The sequence below is a fragment of the Pan paniscus genome, chromosome 16, assembly GCF_029289425.2.
Source record: "Pan paniscus chromosome 16, NHGRI_mPanPan1-v2.0_pri, whole genome shotgun sequence".
Lineage (NCBI taxonomy): Eukaryota > Metazoa > Chordata > Mammalia > Primates > Hominidae > Pan > Pan paniscus.
This window is the reverse complement of record NC_073265.2, coordinates 56,123,987-56,149,547: the sequence shown is the minus strand read 5'-3', so window position 1 is coordinate 56,149,547 and position 25,561 is coordinate 56,123,987. Positions and strand designations below refer to the sequence as shown.

General features: G+C 45.9%; 1 long non-coding RNA gene across 2 annotated transcripts in view; it reads right to left on the bottom strand.

The window, feature by feature from the left end:
- Positions 1-25,561, bottom strand: part of LOC134729082 (uncharacterized) — an 85,156-nt gene that overhangs the window by 39,825 nt on the left and 19,770 nt on the right. For both annotated transcript variants that reach the window (XR_010109945.1, XR_010109946.1), the window contains exon 2: positions 1-25,561. This exon is cut by the window's left edge; it is cut by the window's right edge and continues 18,070 nt beyond it. This is a non-coding gene — a long non-coding RNA (uncharacterized LOC134729082).

The window sequence follows — 25,561 nt, the reverse complement described above, 5'->3', positions numbered from 1 at the left end:
GAAGGTCCACCCCCGTACCTTCTTATAAGATAGGCCTCAGGCTTAAAGGTGTCAGTGAAACCACTTTTGCAAAATTATGACTGAGACAGTGAAAGAGATCTAACTGACTCCATCTTGCTTCTAACCTCCAAGCTGTCCTTGTTCATTCCTGGGCATAGACAGAACTAACTTTGGGAGAAACTTAGTTTATAGTTTAAACAAAGATGGTAACAACCCTTTCCCAAAGCAGACCTCCTTCTTTCCTGGGGACTAGTTTGCCTTTGTAGGACTAACATTAGCCACAAGATTAGAAATTATGGTTTAGGAATCATGCAGCTGGTGGCTACAAGATTCTGACCCCCACCCCGAACTGCTCCTAAGATCAGTGCTTGGGATATTTTGCAGACCCTGCACTTGATGGATCAGCTGGCACCACCCAGATCAATAAACTGGCTCCTCTAATCTTTGGGCCCCACCCAGGAACTGACTCAGCACAAGAACACAGCTTTGACTCCCTATGATTTCATCCCTGACCAATCAACACTGCTGGCTTGCTGGCTTCCCCCGACCCACCAAGTTATCCTTAAAAACTCTGCTTCCCAAATGCTTGGGAAGACTGATTTGAGTAATAATAAAACTCCAGTCTCCTGCACAGCCAGCTCTGTGTGAATAACTCTTTCTCTATTGCAATTCCCCTGTCTTGACGAATTGGCTCTGTCTAGGCAGCCGGCAAGGTGAACCCCTTGGGCAGCTGCAAATTTGGGGGCTCTTCCAGGATTGCCCTTGTGGCTTCCTGCCCCTGGTTCAGTGGCCCCTCTTCAGCAATGGATCCAGAAGCCAGCCCAAGTGGCCACCTAGTTCTCTTGGACTAGGGGCTGACTCTGATACTCACTCTACTGGCAGGGCACTGCTGACCCAATGTTCATGGATTTAATTGCAATGGAGAAATAGTCCTGGGGAGATGTCCCTTAACTGTAGCCCTATCACAGGATGTCTGTCTGTAGCCCCATGGTGGGGTGTCTGTCTGTAGCCCCGTTATGGGATGTCTAGATTGGTGAGTATCCTAGGTGCTGCCAATGCCTCCTTTCTTCCCCAACTGGTTCTATAGCCCTGTGGTGTGGTGTCTGTAGCCCCATTGAGGGTTGTCTGTTTGTAGCTCCACCATGGGGTGTCTGTGTCTGTAGCCCCATTGTGGGGTATTTGTTTGACTCCTGGGGGTGTCTTGGTTGGTTCTAACTGGTAGAGTCTTGGTTTGGGAGACTTCTCAATCAGGAGGATTTCAAGGTGGTTTCTCAGACGGAGAATAGGACGATAGTTTGGAAGGCATACTCTTGGAGTCCTTGGTTAGGGATCTGATTTGGAAGGCCTTCTGTCTGTCTCATCTTTGTGTGTGTTTGTATATGTGGAAGGGATCTCAGAGGGGTTGCTGATGGAAGTCCAGCCGGTCTAACTCAGAGAACGCTCCTTATTTGTCTGGTCACATTCGATGAGCCCTAAAGGCCTGTCTCTTGGGGTGACTATCTGCTTTTCGCCTTGCCCAGAGACCCCATTGTGAATTACTTTTCAGAAGTCATCTCTCCCCACCTGGAGTAGGTCAAAGACAACAGGGACCAAAGGGAAATAGTTTGAGCTTTCCCAGCCTGACATTGGGTGCTGAATGAGGTGACTAATGTTTGTTTTGTTATGTGTGTTTTGCTGGGATGGAAAATGTTAATTTGGTTCCCCATGCAGCCCGTTGGGCAGCATCTTGCAAATTAAGAATCTTGCCTATGGTTCCATAAAATGGTAAAGGGTGATTTTCTCTTGTAAAGTGGCTTGAACCCCATAGCTATAGCACAAGCAAGCAGGGTCATCAGAAGCCACTCCGTTCTTCTAGAAGCTGCAGAGAAAGGGAACCCGGAAACCTAATATGCCACCAAAAAGGGTAAGAAACTCTTCCCAGCCAAGTTTCTAGTCTCTCTATCTCTTTCTGTGTCTGGGTAACAGTAAATGTCACTATTTGTCTCTCTGCGAGGATTTGATTAATAGAAGAAGGATTTGTGAGACTAGTCTTAGGCAGTAGCAAATCTGGTGTACTTTGTGCTAAGAATTTGTCTTTCTGGTACTGTAATGGAGAGAGGGGTATCACAGGATAGAATGTGGGTTTAGGACCCCTATAAGCCCACTTTTCAAGCCAGCCTGGCAGGCTGGTCAGTTACAAACTTTGCTGCAGTTCTCTGAAACCCATACCGGATGAAATTTCTTTGTCTTGTTTTGTGTCCTTAAGAGTTTAACCTTATGACCATGTGTGGATAGTTTCTCTTGGTTTCCACCATCCAGAGGACAGGAATTTTGAGATTCATGTTAGCCCTAAAAATTATCTTGAGCAGTTAAAAGCCTTTGCAAGCTTGAAATTGGCTTCTCTAGGCTCCTTCTGAGAAGAGCAATAGAAACTGCTCAATGCTGTAACTCAGTAGCTGAGGCTTTGCTTTTTGACAATGGCGGCCTGAGTTCTATTCTCGGCTTCCGGAATAATTCCTTTCTGGTTTTTTATTTATATAACTTTGCCATTTATTGAGGTTCCCCCGCCCTCTGCCGCCCCACCATGGATAGCTTCTGATTTCCTGTCTTGAATTTTCTTTCCTTTCTCTAAACTACCTTGGGGGAGATTCTAAATCTCGTAAAAAAAGAAACTGCTTACTATCTCTTTGAGACATCTATGTGTCCATGGTTAATTTATAACCTTAGTTAAAACTGATTAATTTCATGTGGGAAGTTACCTGTGGTAGAATTCAAAAGCCAAAAATTGGTCGCTTAGTGTGGCTAAAGTCTGGTAATAAAAAAATTTTAAAGGATATTTTTTAAGAGTGCTATGGTTAAAAGTCAGCTTAATTTAAAGTGGATAAACAAGCTATAGGTATTTTTAAAAGGCCCTTATGTATTTCTCTTCTTGGAATTTGTTTTTCTGGAACAAGATTTTTCCTTCTCAGTCGACTGTATTATTTTTCTCTATTTTTTTTTTTTTTGTCTTGCCTCTCTTAATGCACACATGAGAGGCCCTACGATAACTTCTGGTAGCCTGGGACTCCTTGGGAAAAACAGAGGAGGTGCCACAGACCCCATTTTGGAGGAAAAAACACCCTCTGTTTTCCTCATGAAACCCCAGGAATTAAAAGCGGATAGATCCCTCTCAAAATCAAAGGCTCTGTTCTGTTTTGCATTGTGTTATCCGATGGTTTTGAGTTTTGGAGGTATCAGAAATTACTTCACATTATGATAACTAGGTAGGAAATATACTTTAGGGGGTGGCTAATAGTAGTTGTGGAGGGATACTTGACTCTGCACACTTGGATCAGAGACGCACGCTCTAGGCCACCTGGAAGATAAGAAGGCATCCCCACCCCCCACTGGGAGATGAGACTCCCGTGAGAGATGGGCCGATTACAAAATGGGCTGATTGGCTTTGGATTGCCTTGAATGGAATGCAGGGTAGAAGCACTGCACGGTCTTCTCCCGCAGTATTGCCCTCCTGCTGGGGATCCAGGATCTAGTATAAAATGGCACCCTTAATTTTGGGGATCTGTCTTTGCCTTCAACTGCTTATTTGCTGCTTATTTGGCTCTAGAAATGCATGCTTTCCCGGCCCTGTTCCTCCAAGGGCTCCACCCTAAAGCCAGTCACCCAATTAAGAAACTGGCAGAGGAAAAATCTTACCAGTGCTGAATCTTCTGTCTGTTTGTATTCATATGTGTTGTGTGTGTGTGTGTGTGATGTTTGTATAAAAGAGCTCCGGTTAATTGGCTTAGAAAAATAAGCACTTAAATATTTTGTCAGAAAAATAGAAACTAATGCCTTTTGGTTCATATGACTTTAGTAATCTTTCAGAAATAAAGACAGTTTTAAAAATTACCAGTAAAATAAAATGTCTTGAAAACGTAGACATTTGGTCTAAATTAAGGTCAGATATCAGATTTGCTAAATGCTTTAAGGTCAAACTGTTTCTTTGACTTTTGAAAATTGTTTGATTTACTACTTTGGAGCATTAGGTGATAGATAAGGCCTGGGGACATATGGAGAGCCAGGCCCTCCAGCTATGCTAAGAGCCAGACCTTATCTTCATTTCCGTCAGATGTCATAGGCTCCACCCCAGTACATAATTAAAATCACTTACCAGGTTTTTCACTAAAAATAAAAGTTGCTGAGATTTAACATTGTAACATGTAGTTGAGACCACTGGAGAAACAGTTTTACATACAAGGTTTGTGGGGTGTGTGTTTTTGGTAAAAGATGATAAGAAGGCATGGGAATATGGCTTTTGTTAAAGGGAATGTAATTTTGTGTAGTTCAGGGGGTTTTCAAGATTGTCTTAACCTAAAAGAGTAATGGAACAAAACTGAAGGTTTAAGCAAAGGGAAAAGGGTTTGTAAAGGGTTAATCTTATTAAAAAATTCTGTGAGTATACACAAGTTGGCTAAGATTTAAAAGAAATTATTTAGCTTTTTTCTGTAGGTTAAAACATTAAAATGATACTGTTGTGGGGCCAGAATCTGGGCCCATCTGTCCGAATAACAGGGTGTTCTTAGAAAACTGATCTGCTGTTTGATGGAAAATTGTAAAGGGTTCTAAAAAGTTTATGAAATTCTTGGAGGGGTGTGGTGGCTCACGCCTGTAATCCCAGCACTTCGGGAGGCCAAGGCGGGTAGATCATGAGGTCAGGAGATCAAGACCAACCTGGCTAACAAGGTGAAACCCCATCTCTACTAAAAATACAAAAAATTAGCCAGGTGTGGTGGTGGGCACCCATAGTCCCAGCTACTCGGGAGGCTGAGGCAGGAGAATGGCGTGAACCCAGAAGGCGGAGGTTGCAGTGAGCCAAGATCGCACAACTGCACTCCAGCCTGGGCAACAGAGCGAGATTCCGTCTCAAAAAAAAAAAAACTGGATAAAGATATAAAATTTTATTTTAAAAACTACCTTTAACATTAAAGATGTACTAATGCAAAAATGAAATTTGGTTTTCTCTTTTGAAGATGATTTTTATGTAATGTTAAAAGATAATGAAAGGGCTTTGTTTTCTCCTTTGGGTAAATGGCAGGGAAAAAAGGGAGGAGAGAGAAGAGACAAATGCAGTTAGCCTCATGCTATCATTACTGGGTCTTGTTTGGAAAGCTAAGTCTCCTCTATCAGAGTAAAGGTTTTTTTTTTTAATTTTTGTGGAGTTATCATTTTGGCCAGATGAATGACTTATGGTGACCTGAGATTCTATTTTGTGATATCCAGTGTTTTAAACCTTTGATATATGACAAACATTCCCAAATCAAATTATAAATTTTGTCTCTTTCTAACCTAATATTTGAAATATTAAGTCCTCTAAAGTCCAAAAATGACATTTGGCTTATTTGGTACAAAAATCATGCAGGAAGCATTGTCAAGTATGAAAAGGTGTTTGGCTTTCTTTGGTCTATATTTGTGTAAATGTGTTATTGGTATATGTTCCAAAATTATGTAAAATTGCTATAATTCTAATATGACTTAGTATATGTTATCAGTAATAATTATAATTATTATGTTAAATGACTGTGTGCCACAGAGGTAAATTTCCTTGTCAATTGTGCCTTTAACTGTGGCTACCCTAAAATGTTTTTGTCATCCACAGACAATTGTTGTCTCACTTTGCTCCTCTTTAAAGGATGATTTTATAATCAGCTATAAAATTTAACAGGTGCTCTTTGAGATGGAGTTTCTCTCTTGTTGCCCAGGCTGGAGTGCAATGGCACGATCTCAGCTCACTGCAATCTCCACCTCTCAGGTTCAAGTGATTGTCCTTCCTCAGCCTCCCAAGTAACTGGGATTACAGGCATGCACCACCACATCTGGCTAATTTTGTAGTTTTAGTAGAGACAGGGTTTCACCATGTTGGCCAGGCTGGTTTCAAACTCCTAACCTCAGGTGATCTGCCTGCCTCGGCCTCCCAAAGTGCTGGGATTACAGGCATGAGCCACTGCACCTGGCCCAGATGCTCTTAAATACGGGTTTCTGATAAATAACTCTGGGAGTTTGTGACATTAGGATAGAAAAAAATCTTTCAAATAGAAGAGTGAATGATGTTTGGTTTTCTTTGGACTGTATTTGTATAAATATGTTATTGGTATGTGGTCCACAATTATAGGAAACTTCTATAATGTTGATATAATTTAGTGTACATTATCAATAATTATAATTGTTATGTAAAATTGTTGTATTCCACAGAAGTAACCAAATTTCCTAGTCAATTGTAGCTTTAATAGTGGCTATAGACTTTTGTCACCCACAGACATTTTGCCTTGCTTTGGTCCTTTTCAAAAGGCAATTTATAATCAGATATAAGACTCTGAGTGCAGCTCTCAGATAACTTTAAAAATTGTGCTGTTGGAATAGAGGAAAAAACCAAACTTCTAGGATTCTCATGGAGAGCTAATGTGTTAAACACTGCTAAACCTTTTGTTTTTGGAGTCAAGAGAACTTATTTCTTTAGAGCTATTTGCAACTTTTAACAAGTGAGTAAAGTACACTCCTATGAACAAAATTTGAAGCATATTTGTTCCTTTCTACCTGATTTCTCCAGAATTTGGAAACTATTTGTGAGTATTCTCAATTTATGGCAGTATTGCATAAGTGCAATAAGAATCAGTTTTCTTTTGTAACAGGACACAATTGGAGAAATTGGTTGTTTTACCAAGGCTTTGACTGGAATGGCATGCTTCCTTTAAAGAATCAAAGTTGACTTATAGCACCAATTAAAGCCCGTTGGGGCATCTGGCCTCATACCTTGTCCACACAGAGTACCTGTACAAGATTTCTGACCTGTGGTAAGTAAAGAATGTCACTTTCTAACAGGCCCAGAAATCCCAAGTTACCTTGGAACATCAAAAGGAGAGGAATTTGCCAAACTCATAGGTATTTGAGGGTACAAACCCATGGCTGGGCTCAGCTTTTAAAAAGTCTTATCTGAGATTCTTCATGGAACAGAGTTCTATCAAAGCCAACTTAAAAAGCCTAAGCGAAAAATAATTATTCTTGCTGTACTTTATGCAAATAGTCAAGCCAAGTACAGTATTATTTTGTAAACAAATCAGTTCTATCATGATTTGTTTTTAATAAAAATGGAGACTGGAGAGAGAAAAATTATGCTTCAAAAGAAAACTATAGTGCATTGTTGTTAACTGTTCTTGAGGTTTTTTCTGCAGTTTAGACTAAATTCTAAATTCTTTGTGGGTTAGAAGTCCCCAAACTAATGTTTTCAAATCTTTGCTTTTAAAATTGGGAATTGTACTTCTAATCCTAGGACTCATTATTACCTTATAGTAGGCTGTTCACTTAAACATTGTAGTAAAACTATAGATGAGAGCACTAATGTTTTTCCCACACAAGCCTTGGAAGCCCAGCCAGGCCTGCATGAGTACACTCAGACAGTTAGAAAGCGGTTCCACTTTTCTCACCTTGGCATTCACTCCCATTCCCACTACGTCCCCTATCAGCAGGAAGAAGCCAGAGTGATCGACGGCCTTTTCTCATCCTTATAGACTACACCTTAAGATTAAGGTGTTATAAACCCCAAAGGGAAGGATTGAAACCACCTTTGCAAAATCGACTCCATCTTGCTTCTAACCTCCAAGCTGTCCTTGTTCATTCCTGGGCATAGACAGAACTAACTGTGGGAGAAACTTAGTTTATAGTTTAAACAAAAACAGTAACAACCCTTTCCCAAAGCAGATCTCCTTCTTGCCTGGGGACTAGATTGCCTTTGTAGGACTAACAGCCACAAGATTCGAAATTATGATTTAGGAGTCATGCAGCTGGAGGCCTCAAGATTCTGACCCTCCCTAAACTACTCCTAAGATCAGTGCTTGAGATATTTTGCAGACCCTGCACTTGATGGATCAGCTGGCACCACCCAGATCAATAAACTGGCTCCTCTGATCTTGTGGCCCCCACCCAGGAACTGACTCAGCGCAAGAAGACAGCATCAACTCCCTGTGATTTCATCCCTGACCAGTCACCACTCCTGGCTCACTGGCTCACCCCACCCACCAAGTTATCCTTAAAAACTCTGCTCCCCAAATGCTCAGGGAGACTGATTTGAGTAATAATAAAACTCCGGTCTCTCACACAGCTGGCTCTGCATGAATTACTCTTTCTCTATTGCAATTCCCCTGTCTTGATGAATCGGCTCTGTCTAGGCAGTGGCAAGGTGAACCCCTTGGGCAGTTACATCAGGTGGGCAGCAGGAGACTCGGGAGCCAGGCTTCTGGTTTGCCTCCACCTCCAAGACCTTGGCCAAATCCTTCTACTTCTCTGAACCTCAGTTTCCTCTTCTAAAATAAGAAAATGTTAGCTGGGAGCAGTGGCTCACACCTGTGATCCAGCACTTTGGGAGGCCGAGGCGGGTGGATCACGAGGTCAGGAGATGGAGACCATCCTGCGAACATGGTGAAACCCGTCTCTACTAAAAATACAAAAAAATTAGCTGGGCGTGGCGGCACATGCCTGTAGTCCCAGCTACTCGGGAGGCTGAGGCAGGAGAATCTCTGGAATCCGGGAGGCAGAGATTGCAGTGAGCCGAGATTGCGCCATTGCACCCCAGCCTGGGCAACACAGCGAGATTCCATCTCAAAAAAATTTTTTTTTTGATAAAATAAAAAAAATAAATTAAACAAGAAAATGTTGAGTTAGTGAGTGTTTTCACCCAAGATCATGGTGCCTATAAGCAAATAGGGTGGGGAGAAAAGCTGGGTTTCACAGACACAGCAGACGGAAGGCTTAGGAGAGGAGCAGGCTCAGGTGGCAGCTTGGACTCTCAAGTGCTGTGATCCCTCACCTGAATCTTCATCGTCCTTGTCCACACGTCCTCCCTCCCCACCCTAGGTCTGTAGCCTGGACCAGGCTTCTCATTCCTGATCAAAGACACAGGTAGCCGAGGAGAATCCCCAGGAAAGGAGTTCACAACCCGGGTCCTCTCTCACCTCCCTCCTCCATCACCCAGAAGCCACCTCAACTCAGCTGACATGTGGGGCGCTGGCCCTGGGCACTGCTCGGGGATGCTAGATCACAGAGTCCCACCTTCATCCACCCCCGACCTCCTGCCCCTTCCAGGTCAGAGCAGAGCACCAGGAGGGCTGACCTGCTTAGCACTCAGCTCCCCAGCCCCCTTCCCAGCCCTTCTGCCCCACTCACCTCGCTAGTGTGTTTACTTAAGGCTGAATTCTATATCTGGAAGTTCATTAATTTTTTGTGGGTGCCAAAATGCGGATCATTTGTGCTTATCCTCAACTAAATAAGTCAGGTCATAAGAGGTAATGCCATGGGTAGTGGAATGTAAACAAACACATTCTACCTCAATAAACATGCTAATTTCCAGCTATAATATTCACAAGTAAAAGATCCATCACGCCGACCCTATTTGGCAAAGGCAGCGGGCCTCATCCGTCAATGAGGGAGGCTCCCGCCAGTTCGCTGCGGGAGGGAAATAGTACAACTTAACTTGCTTGATGATGCCCTCGGGGAGAAACATGAGCCTCATAAATGAGTCTGGAAATGTGATAAAAGGATAATCTTGCATAAATGAGCCTATATCATCATTACCTGCACCAACCAAGGCCAGGCACTAGGTTTTGAGTGATGTAGTCACATTTCATATAAATGAAGGCTGTGGAGTCAGTACACCAGCGGGAGCCCTTTGTCCTGCTACATCCCACTGGCCACCCTAGCCTGAGGCTTCCATGCAGGATTCTGTGGGGCCAGGGGAGGCTTCAGCCCTGGCTGGGCTGAGGCTGGTGGTGTTGGCACAGAGGGCAAGGACAGCCCAGGCCCTACAAGAATATGAGTGCAGCCCTTGATGAATGGGGGACATCAGAGAGGGTCTTTCCCCATTCCATAGAAAAACTAAGGAATCTATTATTTTACTTACTCAATAATATATATCGGACATCTATTGTAAGCCAAGGCACTGAGCTACAACTTGGAAACCACTCTACCAAAAAAAAAAAAAAAATGAAGTTCTTGTTTTAATAGTTCCCAGTCAGCTCAGGGAGGCAGAGCACATCCTTGCAGCTGGGTGGGTCTGTGCCTTCCAAATGCAGAAGGCGCTCAGAGGAGGGTGCTGTGGTGTGCACGTGTGTTCCCCCAAATTTATATATTGAAATCCTAAGCTTCAAGGTAAAGGCATCAGGAGGTGATTAGGTCATGAAGATGGAGCCCTCATTAATGGGATTTAGTGCCTCATAAAACAGGCCCAAGGGAGACCCCTTGCCCCTTCCTTCATTTGAGGTTACAGTGAGAAGACAGCTGTCTGCAAGGATGCGGGTCCTCACCAGACGCCAAATCTGCCAGTGCAGATTTGGACTTCCCAGCCTCCAGAACTGTGAGAAATGAACTTCTGCCATTTATTAGCTGCACTGCCTGTGGTATTTTGTTACCACAGCCTGAGCCAACTAAGACAGAGGGAAAGATGCACTGGGCCTGGGAGGGGCAGGGAGGTCAGTTTCACCCGGGGGGTAAATGACGGCAGGACACTCTAGGTGCTGAATGGGGAAGGGCCAGGCCCCCTCCATGCTGCCCCCTCAGACCTGCACCCATCTCCCTAAAGCCCACTCAGTCCATCTTCCCTGGACTGTGGCCCTGCCCCACCCACAGGTATGTGGCTTCTGCTGTGTTCCTTGGTCCTTCTCAGTATGCTCAGCAAAAGACAGAAAGATGGGGACAAATTCACAGAACCTTGTATACAGCTTGGGAAAAAATTGGTGGAGTTCTTGATGCTCCTTCCTAATCTTTCCTTGCCCCGCTTCCCATAGTGGATGCTGTGAGTGCCCCACCCTGGCCCCCTACACATGACATGGCCAGGACATCCATCTCTCCACTGCTGCGAGTGTTGGTTGCTAAAGTTCACAGCCATGCTTTTCTGCAGAAAACTGCCTTTGGCCAAAGAGAAGCCACCTCACCTGGAAAGGTACCCCTCCCTGCCCTCTCTGACTCAGTGACACAGGGGTACAGAGGCCAGCCCCCTTGACTGAAGGGTCCTGGGGTTCAAGCTCAGAGGGGTAGTTCCTGTCCCAGCATCCCGTGGGGTCAGGCTGAGCTGGACTCCAGCTGAGAGCACATCCTCACTCCCCATCTAGCTCCCCTCGCTCCGTTACCCTGAGAAGCCATCCTCATCCCCCATAGCCCATCTTCTCTCTGCTGGGCGCTGTGTGCTCAAGGTGGATGAGGTGGGAAGAGGAAGAGGGAAATCATGTCTTTTAATTTCCAAAGCGCTTTTATAGATCACTTCACAGCAAATAGAACCAAGGATGTCAAACAAAAAGGGCTTCCTTTAGAAGTCCCCAGACCCATCACCAGGGGTGAGGGGTGGCCACGTCCTCTTCCTGTAGTAAATGCTTACTTCGGAAATGAAGGAAAATGTGTAAGTGGGTGAGCAAAATAATTCTGAACATCTCTCCAGCTGACAACATTTTATCCATCCTCTTGTTTCTCTCACGGTGCCTGTTCCCTCATTAGACCAGAAAATCCTTTGCAACAGGGACTGTGGTCGTCAGGGAGTCTGTAAGGCCTAGCTCTGCTCTCTGCCCAGAGTGATGCTCAGTGGCTATTCGATGCAGGCACTTGAACTGTCGACTTGAGAGAAGTAGGGGATCATCAAGAGCAGGGAGGATTTGGGTATGTAAAGACCTTCCTTCATTCATTCACCAAATAACGTTGTGATGAGAGAGTAGAATTTGTGACCAAGAAATAAGGAAGAGAGAAAACTAGTGTGCATCTACTGTAGGCAGAAATCGTATTAGATGCGTTCATAGGGGGCCACTTAAACCGCCAAATAACCTTGAGGTGGGGATTACTATTGCCATTTGCAGATGAAGAAACTGAGTGGAGACAGAAGTGCAATTGACGTCCAGGTGCACCTAGGTTCAGAGTCTCCAGTCTTTTCATCCTTTCTCCCTTCCTTCATCCCCCGGGAGGATATTTTTAAAACAGAGTTGCAGAGACCTGAAATGGGTTAACCAGATCTTTATGGAGGCAAAAGATGGATGGGAAGACCTCTGGATGTCCCTTTCAGCAGAGAATCCTCTGATTCAGGCCATGTAGGCCCCTGATGGGTGCTCAGAGGAACTCTGCTGGGCAAGCCAAGGCCAGCCCTCCTGAGGTGGGTCTGAAACCCTGCCTCCATCTCAACAAGGGAGCTGTGCTCCTAAGTAGTGTATGATTCAGAATCTGTTGTAGGGTTAATTTTCTGAAGGAAAAAAAGGTATAAACACTGTTGGAGGACTGGGCTGATGAGCTCATTGGAAACCTGAGCTGCAGAAGTCTTAGTCAAAAATGCTGGCTGAGAAATTGCTGGCCCCTGCCAAGCCGGGCGAATGGAAGTTTGCACATTCCCAGGCTGCGTGTTTCAAATACTTTCCGTGGTTTCGCCAGTGGAGGGCGAGGAGGGAAGAATTTGTCATTATCGACTTGAGTCTGCAAAACAGCTTGGCTGGCAGGGAGCTTTGAAATTGCAGGAGGTGGAAAACCTGACTCATGATCTTTGGGGACTTGGGAATGTGGGTTGGGGGGGAGATGGGAGGAGGGCGAGAGGCGACCAGCCAGGAAAGAGGTGGATCTTTTGACTCAGAATACATTCTTGCTGCTAACCTCAGCGACTGCCCCCACTCCCTCTGGAGTGAAAGCCCTGTGCAGTTTCCCAAATGTTCTTCATAGGTGCAAACACTTGCTGAGCACCTACTAAGTGCCTTCCATGCGTCCTGCTGAATATCTGATACAACAACCCAAAGAAGTTGGCAGAGTGGACATTTGTACCCATTTTTCTTTTTCTTTTCTTTTCTTTTCTCTTTTTTTTTTGAGACAGAGTCTGGCTCAGTCGCCCAGGCTGGAGTGCAGTGGTGCGATCTCAGCTCACTGCAACCTCCGCCTCCTGGGTTCAAGCGATTCTCCTGCCTCAGCCTCCCCAGTAGCTGGGATTACAGGCACATGCCACCACGCCTGGCTAATTTTTGTATTTTTGGTAGAGACGGGGTTTCGCCATGTTGGCCAGGCTGATCTCGAACTCCTGACTTCAAGTGATCTGCCTGCCTCGGCCTCTCAAACTGCTGGAATTACAGGTGTGAGCCACCGAGCCTGACCCTGCACACATTTTTCAAATGAGGGAACGGTTAAGAAGGTGTAGGAATTGCCCCATGCCACACAGCAACTGGCCAAGATGTCAGTTCATCTGCGTGTTGAGGGCCTACCTTGTGCTGGGCACTGGGTCAAGGACTGGGGTGGAAACATGGAGATGACAAGGTCTTTTTCTGTGAAGGGCTGAAATTTTCACAGATTTGAACCATTTGGTGTTTTTTTTTTATTCTCAAGACATTCGTGTCTGCTGCCACAGTGCTATTACTAAGCCATGTGAGGGAGGACGGGCAAGGAGGATGCAGAGCCTGGACTCTCCCAGGGGAAAGGAGACAAGAAGAGAAACATGGTGGCAGGAGGAGCCCTGGCTGATGAGTCAGGGGACCTGGCTTCTCAGTGTGGCCTGTTGCTAACTGGTAGTGCAACCCAGGAAATGCCACTGGTGTGTGGGGAATACACTCTCCATGCCAGGCCAACCTCCCTTTGGAAGCACTGTTTCCTGCGCACAGCTGCCCTCATGCCAATGGCAAGCCCCTGCCACTCTCTGCCTGAACACCTTTCCTGGCTGCAGGAGGAGGCTGCCCCCAAGGTGGGGCTGGCCAGAAACGCTGGGAAGTTCAAGCTCCCCAGAGCAACCCTCAACAAAAGACAGATAAGAGTTGGGGGTGAAGACCCCGGCCTCCTCTCCCTGGGACAGGATGACTCTGAAGACATGTGTTCCACGCGTCCCGGGGCTCCCTGGAGGCACGAGCCCCAGCTGCTCATGGTGGCACCTGCTCCTGGGGCACCCTGCATTCTCTCCTTGCCATCCCTTGCTCACATCCCTACTGGGGCTTCCTGGGACCCCTCCCAAATGAACTCCTTGCACTCAGATCCTTGTTTCAGGCTCTGCTTCTTGGGGAGCCACACTCATTTGGGGAGCCAAGTTATTTATTTGTCTGTAATGGGGAGTCCAGTCTGGAAGGGGCTTCAGCCATCTCCAGCTACCACCCCATTATTGTCTAGAAAGCACGACGGAGGTCCAGAAAGGAGAAACTGCTAACTCCCTTATTGTGACTCTCTCCACCCTGTCCCCAGGCCTCCAGGAGAGCAGCGCTGAGCCCCACTGCCCCCACCTCCAGCCAGGGGCAAGGCTCAGGGCAGGTGCCCAGGGGACAGGAAAGCATAGATTGTGGAGCGCCAACGTGGGGTGCTCTGGGATCTGAATGCCCTGTCGACCCCTACCCAAAGCTTAACTGGCCTCTCAGATGCCCCAAGGTGAGGGGCTTTGGAGGGGAACCGCAGAGGAGAGCAGGAAGCCAGTGGGGCCTGAGGGCCAAAGAGCCTTCACTTGGCCTGGCTGCCACCCGCCTTCCCCTGCCCCACTCCTGCCATGCACATCACATACTAGGGCTAAGCCATCAACTGCCTTCTGCTCTCCTGCTCATGCCATTCCCTCTAGCTGGGGTGTGCTCCCGCCCCTCCCCTCACAAACTCCTTCAAAAAGGAGCTCTGGCTTCTTCAGTTCTGCATGGCCTACCCCGACATCTCCCCTGCCGTCCCCATCAGGACCAACTCACCTCCTCCTGTCCCGTCCTGAGCTCCAGAAGACCCCCAGCACTGCCCCCAGGACATAGTCTATGGGGGACCATTGTCGAGGAGTCTGTCTCCCACAGGTGACCCAAAGCTCTCCGAGGGCAGTACTCAGCCTCATTTATCTTTTTATCCTCAGATCCTAGCTTATATAGCCCTGGAAATGTTTGTTCAATGAACACGTGTAGGAAAATGACTCAACTCTTATTGAGACCCCAGCATCACTGTCATTCCCCAGCCTTGTTGTCTCCTTTTCCTTCGCCAGTCTCCACAGAGACAACAGAGTGAACAAGAGAAGGGCCCACCCAGCCAGGCCCAGTGGGAGAAGCAGCGGTCCCACCACCAGGGCAGGTGCCCAGCGGACAGGAGAGCACAGACTTAACCGGCAGGGAGTCTGCAGGGAGACCAAGGCCAGAAATATGGGACCCCAGTGCGGATGGGGTCTCTATTCTGCTGGGTTGTGTAGTCTCAGGGGCCTCCATTCACGAGTAGAGGCATGCAATGAAGTGGCCCCATGAGAGACCTTCTTGGGACAGCCTTGTAGGAGTACAGTCCTTTTAAAAGCTTTTCTAGCCAATGGGATGCAAATGAAATCCTTCTTAAAAGTTCGATATGGAAATATTGTCGTAGTTGATGTGAGGAACTATGGGGGAAAGCTTTCAGGCTTTCTCAACAACCCCTTATTCAAACCACACTGGGAGTCCCCTGGGGTTCCACGGAGCTGTTTAGAAACCCCTGGCCAAGTGGGGAGAAGCTGGGTTCTGTCTGGGGATCCAGGTTCTAGTTTCCCTCTGCTACTTCCAGGCTGTGTAACCTTGGAAACCTCACTTGTCTGGGCCTCAGTTTCCTCATCCTCACAGTGGAGAAGACAGGCTCTCCCTCCCAGGCTCAAAGGTGATGACCAAGGTTGTACCTTTTTATGGTCAAACATAGATTTTATCATCGGGAGGCCCAGAAGGACATGAGACATTTTATGTCCTCTTGAACCAGGACTTCTTGGAGGCACCAGGCTCGGGGCTGCGGAACACATGCAGCTGCCTCTTGACTGTCTTTCTTCTCAGGGTTTCAGGCCCTGAGTGCTCATGAGGCACCTCCTTGCCCCAGACCTCATTACCCAGCCAGCTGGGCCCTCATACAGTCATTGTTCCTCTTCCCTGGGTGTGGAGCTGCCACATGCCAGCATGGAAAATTCCTTCTTTCCCTGCTCTGCAGTCAAACCCCAGCCAAACCCCAGTCCCATCCTGGGACGGCGGACCCCTAAAGGGAAATGGAGGCAGAGTATTCTGGCTCCAGGAATCAGCTAATGGAACCTTGTTAATTACTATGTAAATTATTTTAATAGCCTGGATCCGCCTCAGACAATTGTTTAGGGGCTTGAGGCCTGAGGCTGGGGAGCCAGAGGGAGATGGGGGTCTCCGCTGAGGGAGGGGCGCAGCGTTTCCTTGGCCCAAGAGCTCCCTTTTATGGTTCCCCATGGGTGGGGGTGGAGGCACAGTGGCAACCTGAGGGAAGGATGACTTCCAACCTGACCCTAGCCCATGGGGATCCCGGATGTGACACGGAGGTGCAGGCGTCAAGTCCATCCTTGAAGGCTGGAACTGAAAAGGACCTCAGATGATCTCTAGCCACTCCCAGCCCTCACTGTGTCTAGGGAGAAACAGAAGCCCAGAGCAGGTGAGTGACTTGTCCAAAGTCACACAGCAGGGTAATGGCCAAGCAGGGGCTGGAACCCCAGTTTCCTATCTCCGGCCCAGGAGTTCTCAAACTGGGCACCCGTGGAACACATCGCCCCTGGGTGTCCTGCCTGGAGCATCATTTGGTGAGATTTCACCCAGTTTATAGAGAAAAACTTAAAGTGAAAGGGAAGCATTTTCTTGATTTCTGTGTGTAATTTTTAAATAAGATACCCCACAGATATGATATGTAGTCATATTTTCTTCCACAAATTTGTTCTTTTTTAAACTATGGTATTAATTTTGTAAAATGTCATAGTGTTCTATGAAGGATACTGTGACTTTGAGATTCTCTACCCTGGGAGAGACCCTCAGCCCTAAGCACTTATTTTTATCTCAATTTTCCAGATAGGGGAAGAGAAACAAATATTAACACACTTGCCCTGGGACTCTAACGGATCAGTGCTCTTTACTCCCTATCACTTGTTAGAAGTGTGTGTAAACCAAGAGTGAATAAGTTCTGAGAGAGAGAAAAGCAGGACTCAGAAGGGAGGTGGGGAAGAGTGAGGTTCATGACATACAGAGTTGTTGCAAGGATGGCACGCACATGAGTGAAGCCCTTGAGCTGTGCTGAGTGGGCCCCATGACGCCTCTCCTGGCTGCTCACAGGTGCAGCTGCAGGCAGTGGGTCAGCTGGCAAGACCTGCACTGGCCTAGAGTGGTTTACTGTAGCCTGGCAGCTCTGTAGTCACTTACTAGCTGTGTGACCTTGGGCAGCAGCACTATTCTCAGAGCCTTGATCTCTTATTCTTGTTGTGTTTGTGTGAGACAGGGTCTCACTCTGTTGCCCAGACTAGGCTCGAACTCCTGGGCTCAAGCAATCCACCTGCCTCGGCCTTCCAAAGTGCTGGAACTACAGGCGTGAACCACCTTGCCTGGCTTTGATCTCCTCATCTGAAAAAGGAGAATAAGGATGCTTATCTCACAGGATGGCTGAAACAATGAAATCAGATGGTGCTACACACCTGCCTTGCAAAAAGTAATCACCTGCCTTCTCCTGCTTTGTCTCTGCCTCTCTCTATATATAAATAGATCTAAATATAAATATTTTTAAATTAGGGTAAGGTGCACAGATGTGGGATAAATGCAGTCAGCCATCAAAGTTCCCCTAGCTCCCAGTGCCTTCCTTGCATCCCCAGTTTAATATCTCCTCTCTGAGACCCAGAGTGCCCAGAAGGGCTCCATCCAGACCCCCTAGACTTTGCCTGGCCTGTGGGCAGTCCCTGCTGTCCTCTGCTTGGGTGCCCACGGCCTGCTCCCCCCTGTCAGCCCCCAGTCCTCCCCTCAGCACCCTCCCCTGGGAAGCATTTGCTGCTTCCAGAACGGGGGTCCCTTTGGCCCTCATTGGCTCTGTGGAGGCCTCAGGCCCCTCCTTCTCCTCTTCTCTCTGTGGCCTCAGATGGATGTTCCAGCGCGACCTCAGCCTGGGGTTACTTCCTGGAATCTGCTGGAAGGAAAAGGTAGGGCTGTCTGAGCCTCAGCTTCCTCCCCTGGGAATGGAGGAATAATACTGTGTGCACCAAGACCATGCGAGGGGAAAGGCATGGGGGCTGTGAGCTCGTCCAGCAGCAGGGATCGTTAATGCTTGTGATGGGTGTAACATAATCAGTGCTGATGTGTAAATATGCCAGGCTCTTGGCTTGGTGGGGTCTGGCAGGCTGCTTCCCTGCCCTGGCTGCCATCTTCCTTCCCATCCTGTTTGACCTTGGAAAAAGCCCCTTTCCATCCACCTGGGTTTGGGTCGGCCCCTGCTCTGTGCTCCATGCTGCCCACCCTCCCTGTCCCAGCACAGCTCGCAGGGGACTGCCATGGGCTGCCCACCTGCCTGTCCTGTGCTGGACTGGGCTCCAGGAAGGGAGGAGCTGTGCCTCATTCACCTGGCTCTGGATTGGTTTTGGCTGCAAGGAACACAAACCAACGAATACTCCTTAATCAAAAAGAGGAGTTTGCTGGAAGGCCATGAATGTGGTTTAAGAGGAGCCAAGAAGATGCAGCTGGCCTCAGGAAAGGCTGGAGCCAGAAAGGGGACGCACTCCACACTTCCCCTTCATCTCTCATCCCTGCTTCTTTCTCCTGTCTCTGCAGGATTTTAAAGTGGAAGTTTTTGCTGAGCCCCTAAAATGATAGATAGGCCATTAGCAAAGTGACAAGTGAACAGCCCACAGTGTACAACATATAAGCAAGCGGTCAGCACTGCTCGGGTAGCCTTAAGGCCCCTACCCCTCAGGCGGTTACGAAGGTGTTGGGAGTTAGAGATGGAAGAGTTGGTGGAGGAGGAGCCTCTGGAGCTGTGCTGTGTGATGTATGTCCTTTCTATGAATGATGAGAAACGGTGATACCCAACACTGAAGGAGGCTATGTATGCCAGCCCTCGTGCCAGGCATTATGCATTGTGAACTCCCTCAACCCCCCAATACCATCCGGAGGAGGATCTCTTATCAACCCTCATTTTGCAGATGAGAAATCAGGGCTGGGAAGGTTAAGTAATTTACCTAGCAAGTTGCAGAGCTGGGATACAAACCCAGGTCGCCTGACTCCCACGCCCCTGCTCCTAGCCCCGGGTTGTGCCGTGTCATGTGTGTGCCTGTGAGTGTGGCGCACAGTGTACTGTGTGTGTTACGCACTGTGTCCACCTGATGGTGTTGATGTAGGTGTGCACATGCATGCATGCCTGTGGACACACGTGTGTCCCCAGGGGTGTTATGTGCGCTTGCATGTAGGCAGGGTAGCACACTGCTTGCTGTGGAAGACTGAGGGAGGTGCTGGCACACTTGCTTCTGGCTCGTTCATCTCCTACCAAAGCGCTGGTGAAACTTTACCTCGCCACTCTTTGGTGACCATTTTTCTTAATGAAAAATTTAACGAGCAGAGGAATGGTGGCTGAGCACTGGGGAGTCCTTTGCATTGAGTAGCTTAGGCAGATGAAGCCCCAGGAAGAGGAGCAGCCCCCCAGCACTCTCTCGGGGTGAACCGCAGCCACCACACCGGGGGAAATATGAGGCTTCTCAAGACCCAGGAGACCTCGGGAGGCCTCCTTGGCTGGCTTCTCTCAGCCTTCCCCATCCCAGGGGCAGGGCCATAGGCTCCTCCCAGCCCTATTTCTAGCCCCACCCCTCCTTGCTCCCGCCCAAGTTGCCTTCTGAAAGCCCACGCCATCCTGATCACAGTCCTGCCCCACAAACTTCCATGGTTCCCTTCTACCCTAAACACACAACCCAACTTCTGTGCCCAGCTATCCTCCACCACCTGGCCCCAATCTGCCGCCCAGACACCCTTCAAGGTAGGTGCCAGGGCAGAGACCAGGTTGTGGGGAGAGAAGCCTAGACTGCAAAGCTTCTGAAGGCCCTCACTCTCAGGGTCCAGCCTCGGTCTCCCCACCTCGGCATCCCCGCCTCCACTGGCAGAGTAGTGGGCATATCCTCCTGAGAATTGAACTTGAAGGTGCTGCAGGAAGTTTAACTCAGAATCAACAAAGGCTCTGAGTGCCAGCTTGATGCTGGGCCATTCCTCGCACAACCTGCCGCTTGGCCTCACAGAGTGGTTTTGAAAGCAGGTGCCTCAACGCCCCAAGTCTAATCGCCTGAAGTCAGAGAACCTGCAAGGAGGGAAACGACCACAGTAATGACCCACATGGAGTGAGGATCTGCTACGACCCACGGTGCTAAAGGGCTCTGGCTGTCACCGTCACCTGTGTGACAACCCAAGGGATGAGCCTACGTTAGACCCTCATGATTCATGGACTCCCTATTTGTGAGTTCGCCTACTCACAAAAATTCACTTTCATCCTCCAATCAGTACTCACACTGCTTTCAGGGTGATTCATGGACATATACAAAGTGGCAAAAATTTTGAGTCACCTGATATAACCTGATACCAGCTGAAGTAGAACAAGATGACACTCTGCCTTCTTGTTCCAGCTCTCACTTGGCAAACAAGTGTCCTTTGTGTGGTCTATTTAGTGTCCCGCTCTTCACATATTTGCGCACTTTGTTGGTGATTTCACTATTTCAAACTGCCCCCATGCAAAGTGCAAGGTGCTGTCTGGTGTTCTTAAATACAAGAAGGCTGTAATATGCCTTACAGAGAAAATGGTGTGTTATATCAGCTTCATTCAGCCATGAGTTACGGCGCTGTGGCTGCAGGTTCAGCGTTAATGAATCAACAATATTAAATAAGGTGTCTTTAAACAGAAACACACATGAAACAAGGTGATGTACTGATCAGTTGATGAAAATGTGACCAGGGGTTCACAGAAACCTAACTCTGTATTTCCTCTAGGAGCAAAGGTTCAGTATTGCTAATTCAGCGTTCTTGGTGACTTTATAGAACATACTTACTGCAAATAAGAATCGATTGTAGACCATACTGACCAACATGGTGAAACCCCGTCTCTACTAAAAATACAAAAATTAGCCACGCATGGTGGCACGCGCCTGCAATCCCAGCTACTCAGGAGGCTGAGGCAGGAGAATCGCTTGAACCCAGGAGGCAGAGGTTGCAGTGAGCCGAGATCGTGCCACTGCACTCCAGCCTGAGCAACAGAGCGAGACTCCGTCTCAGAAAAAAAAAAAAGAGAGAGAGAGAGAGAATCGATTTTCCTCCTTTGCCACTGAAGAAACTATGGCACAGAGGGGTTAAGTCACCCACCTGGGCTTGCACAGCTAGTGAGTTGCAGGTTCTCTTAGGAAAGGAATCAACCCCCCCAACACACACAAAGACACACACCTTCATGAGAATTGAGATAAGTGCTGGTGGCCTGGGACACAAGTGTAGGGGACGAGGTACACAGACTTGGCATTGAATAGCATTATCTGAAGTTCTTTCTTTTTCATCTATCTTTCAATCCTGGTGAGTGAATGCAAGTGAAACCCTGGGCTTGGTGCTCATAGGTCTTTAATGCCTCTCAAACTCCCCCTGCTAATTCCACTTTTTAGTAAAGAAAGCTCAGCCCCCAGACTCAGAGCCTCCAGCAGGTTGGTGTGTCTAGCTGGGACCTAGTAACAGTTTAGTTTTCATTGTAGTATTTTTTTTTTTTTTGCGACAGGGTCTCGCTCTGTCACCCAGCCTGGAGTACAGTGGCATGATCTTGGCTCACCACAACCTCTGCCTCCCAGGCTCAAGCGATTCTCCTGCCTTAGCCTTCTGAGTAGCTGGGATTACAGGCGTGTGTCACTACCACCTGGCTAGTTTTTGTGTTTTTAGTAGAGATGGGATTTCACCATGTTGGCCAGGCTGGTCTTGAACTCCTGACCTCAAATGATCCTATATTGTAGGATATACCTACACACAGTATATCCTTCAATCCTCACGCTGGCCCCCAACGGGGGTATTATTGGATCTGAATTTTAGAATGAGGAGTCTGAAGCTCAGAGAGAGGTGAAGTGACTTGCCCACCGTCCTGTAGCAAGTGGATAGGAAGCCAGCATTTGAGTGCAGGCCTGTGTGGCTCCAGAAGCCTCCTACAGGTAACCCATACTGCTTCCCGGGTACATGCCTGGGAAGAGAATGCCTGGGTGACCATGACCAGAGATCCGTTCCTTTGCTTAGGCCTGTGCTCATGGGGAGTTTGCCTCTAAAGCTCTCCTTGCCCTGGGAAAGGAGGAAAGCAGAGAGAAAAGTGGCCTAGGTTTGCGGCTGTGCATCTTTCAGGTTCAGTATAAGTTTGTTGTTGTTTTGTTTTGTTTTGTTTTGTTTTTAGAGACAGAGTCTTGCTGTGTCGTCCAGACTGGAGTGCAGTGGCGCGATCCCGGCTCATTGCAACCTCCGCCTCCCTGCAACCTCCGCCTCCCGGGTTCAAGCGATTCTCCTGCCTCAGCCTCCCAAGTAGCTGGGACTACAGGCACCCACCACCACATCTGGCTCATTTTTGTATTTTTAGTAGAGACAGGGTTTCACCATGTTGGTCAGGCTAGTCTTGAGCTCCTGACCTCAGGTGATCTGCCTGCTTTGGCCTCCCAAAGTGCTGGAATTACAGGCATTAGTCACCGCTGTGCCCAGCTGACCCAGTCACCTCTTAAAGATCCCATCTCCCAATACTGTCACATTGGGGATTAAGTTTCAACATAAGTTTTGGAGGGAACAAACATTCAAACCATGGCAGATTTCCTATATAGAATCAAGTCATCTGCAAATAGTGATAGTTGTAGTTCTTCCTTTCCAATGTCTATGCCTTTTATTGTCTTAACGCACTGACTAGAACTTTCAGCATAAGGTCCAATGGGAGTGGTGGGAATGAACATATTTATCTTGTTCCTAATCTTAGGGAGAAAGTGTTCAGTCTTTACAGTTAGGTACGATGTAGATATTTTTTATATCCCTTTATCAGATTAAGGGGAAGTCTCCTACTCTTGGTTTAGAAGAGTTTTCATAGATGCTCTGGGAGTGTTTTATTGATATTCATTATTGCATATTGAATTTAGTCAAATACTTTTTCTGCATGAAATGGTATGATTTTGTGGTTGTTATTCTTTAGTCTGTTAACAGAATGAACTACACTGATTGGCTTTTCAATGCCTTGAATTCCTGAGATAAGCTTCACTTATTATTTTTAATATATATTACTGGATTTAATTTGTTACTATTTTGTTGAATATTTTTGTATCTATATTCATGAAAAATGTTGATTTGTAGGGGTTTTTTTCCTTGTACTGTCTTGCCTGGTTTTGGTATCAGGATAAAATTGACTTCATAAAATAAATGGGAAAGTGTTTCCTTCTCTTATATTTTCTGGAAGAAATTATGCATGAAAAAAACTGGTCTAATCTATTATTTAAACATTTGGTAGAAATTGCCAGTGAAATTATCTAGCCTAGAAATGTCTTTTTCAGAAGGTATTTAACCATAAATTTAATTTCTTTAACAAATACAGAACTGTTAAGGTTATCTATCTTGGGTGAGTTTTTAGTGGTTTGTGGCTTTAAAGGAATTGGTCCATTTATCTAAGTTGTCAACATATTTTGTGGAGTTGTTTATAGTAGTTCATTATTAGCCTTTTAATGTGTGTGAGGTCTGATGTAGCAAGTCATCTCTCATTCCTGATTTTGGTAATTTGTGTCTTTGCTCTTTCCTTAGTCAGTCTTTTTAGAGGTTTATCACTTTAATTTATCTTTTCAAAGAACCAGCTTTTGTTTCATTGATTTTTCTTTATTGTTTTCTTGTTTTCAATTTCATTGATTTTTGCTCTTGACTTTGTTATTTCTGCTTGCTTTGGGTTTATATTTCTCTCTCTCTCTCTTTTTTTTTTTTTAGTTTCTAAAAATGAGAGCTTAGATTGTTGATTTCAAGTCTTTCTTCTTTTCTAATATAAGCATTTAATGCTGTCGGTTTCCTGTAAGCATTGCTTGAGCTGCATCCCACAAATTTCGAAGTTTTTTCATTTTCATTCAGTTCAAAATATTTTCTAATTTCCCACGAACTTTCTTTTTGACCCATTATTTTAAATTGTGTTAAAAGTGTTTAGAGACTTTCCAGTTATTGCTCTGTTATCAGTTTCTAGTTTGATTTCATTGTGATCAAATAACATACTTTGTGTGATTTCAGTTATTTTAAATTTGGAAGACTACTTTTATAACCCAAGATAGGGTCTTTCTTGGTGAAGATTCTTTTTTTTTTTTTTTTTTTTTGAGATAGAGTTTCACTCTTGTTGCCCAGGCTGGAGTGCAATGGTGTAAGCTCGGCTCACTGCAACCTCTGCCTCCCGGGTTCTAGCAATTCTCCTGCCTCAGCCTCTGGAGTAGCTAGGACTACAAGCATGTGGCCACCATCCCTGGCTACTTTTTGTATTTTTAGTAGACATAGGGTTTCACCACGTTGGTCAGGCTGGCCTCGAACTCCTGACCTCAGGTGATCCACTTGCTTCGGCCTCCCAAAGTCTGGGATTACAGGAATGAGCCACTGTGCCTAGCCAAAGGTTCTTTTACACTGTGCAGAATTTATTTTCTGCCGTTGTTGAATGGAGTGTTCTATAAAATGTCAATTAGATCCAGGTCAGTGATTGTTCATATCTTCCGTATCATCGCTGTTTTCTATCTACTTGTTCTATTAATTATTGAAAGAAAAATATTAAAGTTTACAACTGCAATTGAATTTTTCCATTTCTCCTTTCAGTTCAGTTTTTGCTTCATGCATTTTGAAGTCCTGTTATTAAATGTATACACATTTAGGATTTTTATGTTGTCTTGGTGAACTGGTCCTGTTATCATTATGTAATGTCTCATTTTATCCCTAGCAATTTTCTTTGGTTTAAATTTTACTTTATCTTATATTAATATAGCCACTCCAGCTTTCTTTTGATTGGTGTTTGAATGGTTTATCTTAGTCTTTTTTTAAATGATTTTATTGAGATATAATTCACATAGCATAAATTTGCCTATTTGAAGAGTGCTGTTCAGTGGTTTTTAGTGTATGTATCTTAGTCTTTTAATGTATCTATATCTTTATATCAATATAATTATAGGCAGCATATAGTTATATCTTGTTTTTTAAATCCATTCTGACAATTTTTGTCTTTTAATTGGTGTGTCTAAACCATTTATATTTAATGTAATTATTGCTATGTTTGCATTTAGGTCTGTCATTTTATTATTTCTATTTGCTCCTTCTGGTTTTTGTTCCTCTGTTTCCCCTTTCCTGTTTTTATTTGGGTTATTTAAACATTTTTTAGTATTCTATTCTACTTTATAAATTGCATTTTTTACTATATTTTTTGTAAAAAAAAATTCGGTGGATTTTCTAGGTATTACTATATGCATATTTAACTTTTCAGATTAAATAGAAATGTCTACTTAGAAGAAATACTTTACTACTTTAAATGGAATATAGAAACCTTCCCATCAAATAGGTTCCTTTACTCTCCTTCCTTTCCATTATGGCTATCTTATATATTATATATTAGGTCTACCTTGAAAACCTCATCAAACAATGTTATAATTTTTGCTTTCAACTATTAATCATATTTTAGATAACTCAAGAGAAGGGGAATAGACTATTTACCCAGAAATCTACCATTTCTGTTGTTCATCATTCATTCCTGTGTTTCCAAGTTTCACTATGGTATTATCTCCCTTCCATCTGAAAAACTTCCTTTAGCATTTACTTTAGAACAGGTATGTTAGCAACAAAGTCTCTTAGTTTTCCTTTATCTGAGGATATCTTTA